This window comes from Arachis stenosperma, chromosome 6 (genome assembly GCF_014773155.1).
Source record: "Arachis stenosperma cultivar V10309 chromosome 6, arast.V10309.gnm1.PFL2, whole genome shotgun sequence".
Classification (NCBI taxonomy): domain Eukaryota; kingdom Viridiplantae; phylum Streptophyta; class Magnoliopsida; order Fabales; family Fabaceae; genus Arachis; species Arachis stenosperma.
Genome location: NC_080382.1, coordinates 61,336,736 through 61,341,588, shown reverse-complemented (window position 1 = coordinate 61,341,588; position 4,853 = coordinate 61,336,736). Strand labels below are relative to the sequence as shown.

At 41.2% G+C, this 4,853-nt stretch overlaps 1 non-coding gene across 1 annotated transcript; it reads left to right on the top strand.

Moving 5' to 3' along the window:
• The first annotated feature begins 4,538 nt into the window (after positions 1 to 4,538).
• On the top strand, positions 4,539 to 4,646 carry LOC130938263 (small nucleolar RNA R71). Its single transcript, XR_009069435.1, has one exon. It is a non-coding gene; the product is annotated as a small nucleolar RNA R71 (small nucleolar RNA).
• Positions 4,647 to 4,853: the final 207 nt, after the last annotated feature.

Below are 4,853 nucleotides of genomic sequence, written 5' to 3'. Positions count from 1 at the left end.
CTCAAGGATGCTGCCATCAATTCTAGCTTATACCACGAAGATTCTGATTAAGGAATCTAAGAGATACTCATTCAATCTAATGTAGAACGGAGGTGGTTGTCAGGCACACGTTCATGGATTGAGGAAGATGATGAGTGTCACAGATCATCACCTTCTTCATAGTGAAGCGCGAATGAACATCTTATATAGGAACAAGCGTGTTTGAATGGAAAACAGAAATAATTGCATTAATTCATCAAGACGCTGCAGAGCTCCTCACCCCCAACAATGGAGTTTAGAGACTCATGCCGTCACAAGGTATATAATTCAGATTTAAAATGTCATGAGATACAAAATAAGTCTCTAAAAGTTGTTTAAATACTAAACTAGAAACCTAGGTTAACAGAAAATGAGTAAACTAAGATAATTGGTGCAGAAATCCACTTCTGGGGCCCACTTGGTGTGTGCTGGGGCTGAGACTTAAGCTTCTCACGTGCCTGGGCTGTTTCTGGAGTTGAACGCCAGGTTGTAACCTGTTTCTAGCGTTGAACTCCAACTTGTAACCTGTTTCTGGCGCTGAACGCCAGACTGCAACATGGAACTGGCGTTGAACGCCATTTACATCATCTATCTTCACGCAAAGTATGGACTTTTATATATTGCTGGAAAGCCCTGGATGTCTAGTTTCCAACCCAATTAAAAATGCACCAATTGGACTCCTGTAGCTCCAGAAAAGCCATTCCGAGTGCAGGGAGGTCAGAATCCAATAGCATCAGCAGTCCTTTTTTAGCCTAAATCAGATTTTTGCTCAGCTCCCTCAATTTCAGCCAGAAAATACCTGAAATTATAGAAAAACACACAAACTCATAGTAAAGTTCAGAAATATGAATTTTGCCTAAAAACTAATAAAATTATACTAAAAACTAACTAAAACATACTAAAATCTACATGAAATTACCCCCAAAAAGCGTATAAAATATCCACTCATCAAGTCTCTTGAACAGATTCCTTCTTATGCTAAGTTCATGAAAGATATCTTAAGTCATAAGAAGGATTGGAGAGAGGTAAAAATAGTCCTCCTTACTGAAGAATGCAGTGAAGTGATCCAAAAGAACTTACTAGAGAAACTCAAAGACCCTGGGAGCTTTATGATACCATGCACCCTAGGGGATGCCTACACAAGGACAGCCCTATGTGATCTTGGAGCAAGTATTGACCTAATGCCTACATCATTAATAAAAAGGCTCTGTTTAACTCAAGAAGTTAAACCGACCCGCATATGCCTTCAACTTGCTGATGTCTTTGTTAAGCTTCCATCAGGCATGATTGAGGACATGATTGTTAGGGTTGGACCTTTTGCTTTCCATACGAATTTTGTGGTGCTAGAAATGGACGAGCACAAAAGTGCATCCCTCATCCTAGGAAGACCCTTCCTAGCTATAGGACGGACTTTCATTGACGTTCAGAAAGGAGAAGTAACCCTGAGAGTCAATGAGGATGAGTTCGTGCTGAATGCTGTCAAAGCTATGCAGCATCCAGATAGCCTATAAGAGTGCATGAGTATTGATATTATTGATTCCCTGGTGGAACAAGTGAACATGGTTAAGAGACTCGAAGAAGAGCTGAACGACGTCTTTTATGATGCCCAGCCTGATTTACAAGAGTCAGAAGAAATGAAGGAGCCTTTGAACACTCCTAAGGAAGAGGATAAGCATCCTAAACTCGAGCTCAAGCCATTACCATCATCCTTGAAATATGCATTTTTAGGAGATGGGGATACTTATCCTGTGATTATAAGCTCTGCCTTAGAACCACAGGAAGAAAAGGCACTAATCCAAGTGCTAAAAACACACAAGATAGCTCTTGGGTGGACAATAAGTGATCTTAAGGGTATTAGCCCAACCCGATGCATGCACAAGATTCTACTGGAAGATTAACCCAAACTAGTGTTGCAACCACAAAAGTGAATGAATCCAGCCATGAAGGAAGTGGTGCAAAAAGAAATCACAAAATTATGGGAGGCTGGGGATTATTTATCCCATTTCTGACAGCCCCTGTGTGAGCCCTGTCCAAGTTGTTCCCAAAAAGGGAGACATGACAGTGGTTCATAATGAAATGAATAAACTAATTTCCACAAGAACAGTTACAGGGTGGCATATATGTATTGACTATAGGAGACTCAATAACGCCACTAGAAAGGACCATTTTTCTTTGCCAGTCAAATGTTGGAGAGACTGGCAGATCATGCATTCTACTGCTTTTTGGATGGCTATTTAGGCTATAATCAAATTGCAATGGATCCTCAGGACCAAGAAAAGACAGCATTTACATGCCAATATGGCGTGTTTTCTTATAGGAGAATGTCATTTGGCCTATGCAATGCACCTACAACCTTTCAGAGGTGTATGCTCTCCATTTTCTCTGATATGGTGGAAAAATTTCTTGAAGTGTTCATGGATGACTTCTCCATCTTTGGAAATTCATTTGACTCCTGCCTTGACCATCTAGCCCTAGTCTCAAACGATGCCTAGAGACAAACTTGGTTTTAAACTAGGAAAAATGCTACTTCATGATGACTAAAGGAATTTTTCTTGGGAATCGGATTTCGAACAAGGGAATAGAAGTGGATTAAGCTAAGGTGGAGGTAATTGAGCGATTACCACTACCCACTAATCTTAAGGAAATCAGAAGTTTCCTGGGACATGCAGGGTTTTACAAGAGGTTCATAAAGGATTTTTCCAAAATTGCGAAACCCCTGTGCAACTTACTAGCTACTGACACTTCATTTGTTTTTGACCAAGAGTGCCTACATGCCTTTGAAACTCTAAAGGCTAAGCTTACTACTGCACCTGTCATTTCTGCTCTCAACTGGGACTTAGCATTTGAACTGATGTGTGATGCCAGTGATCATGCCATTGGCACAGTTCTGGGGTAGAGATATGACAAGCTTTTGCATGTCATTTATTATGCCAGTCATATTCTAAATGACGCATAGAAGAACTATACTACCACAGAGAAGGAATTGCTTGCAGCGGTTTATGCCATTGACAAGTTCCGATCCTATTTAATAGGATCTAAGGCCATTATCTATACTGACCATACTGCTCTCAAATATCTACTCACCAAGAAGGATTCTAAGCCCAGGTTAATAAGATGGGTACTACACCTACAAGAGTTTGATATAGAAATTCGAGACACAAAAGGGTCAGAAAATCAAGTGGCTAACCACTTGTCTTGGATTGAACCAGTAGCAGGGACATCTCCTCCCTCTACTAAGGTGTCTAAAACCTTTCCGAATGAGCAAATCTTTGCCATTTGGACGACACCCTGTTTTGCAGACATTGCGAATTACAAGGCTATAAGGTTCATCCCCAAAGAATAATGTAGGCAGAAAGCTCGAAAACTCATTCATGATGCAAGATACTACTTGTGGGATGAACCATATCTCTTTAAGAGATGCTCGGATGGAATAATCAACCACTGTGTGTCTGAAGAAGAGGCACATAAAATCCTATGGCATTGCCATAGCTCTGATTATGGAGGACACTTTGGAGGTGAGCAAATAGCCACAAAGGTTCTCCAAAGTGGTTTCTACTGGTCCACACTCTTTTAAGGATTTCCAAGAGTTTGTCCGTCACTGTGACAATTGCCAAAGGGCTGGCAATCTCCCTCAAGGTCACGACATGCCTCAGTAAGGAATCCTAGAGATTGAGCTGTTTGATGTATGGGGTATATACTTCATGGGACCTTTCCCACCTTCATACTCAAATAACTATATCCTCGTGGCAGTGGATTATGTTTCTAAATGGGTTGAGGCAATTACATCACCCACAAATGACACTAGAGTAGTAATGAAGTTCCTCCAGAAGAACATCTTTAGTAGGTTTGGTGTCCCTCATACACTGATTAGTGATGGAGGCACTCATTTCTGCAATAGGCAGCTTAACTCTCTATTCTGCACTGTTATGAAGTTCGCCATAAGGTGGCAACCCCATATCACCCACAGACAAATGGGCAAGTTGAAGTCTCAAATAGAGAACTAAAGAGAATCCTAGAAAGGATAGTGAGCACCTCTAGAAAGGATTGGGCAAGAAAGTTCGATGATGCTCTCTGGGCATACAGAACAGCTTTTAAGAGCCCTATAGGAACGTCACTATATCAATTGGTGTATGGAAAGGTGTGTCACCTGCCAGTGGAGCTGGAACACAAGGCCGACTATGCAACCCAACTCCTAAACCTTAATGCAAAGGCAGCAGGAGAGAAATGGTTGCTCCAGCTAAATGGTTCAAATTGACTTGTTGAGTCAATATCTTGTTCTGAGCCAGTATGGCATTCAGAGTATCAATCTCAAGAACTCCTTTCTTCTGACTAGTCCCATTGTTCACAGAATTCCTTTCAGAAGTGTACATGAATTGGTTATTTGCAACCATTTCAATCAGCTCTTGAGCTTCTGTAGGCGTCTTCTTCAAATGAAGAGATCCTCCAGCAGAGCTATCCAAAGACATCTTGGATAGTTCAGAGAGACCATCATAGAAGATACCTATGATGCTCCATTCAGAAAGCATGTCTGAAGGACATCTTCTGATTAATTGTTTGTATCTTTCCCAAGCTTCATAGAGGGATTCTCCATCCTTCTGTCTGAAGGTTTGGACTTCCACTCTAAGCTTACTCCATTTTTGAGGTGGAAAGAACTTTGCCAAGAAGGCATTGACTAGCTTTTCCCAAGAGTCCAGGCTATCTTTAGGTTGTGAGTCCAACCATATTCTAGCTCTGTCTCTTACAGCAAAAGGGAATAGCATCAGTCTGTAGACCTCAGGGTCAACCCCATTAGTCTTGACTGTGTCACAGATTTGCAAGAACTCAGCTAAAAACTG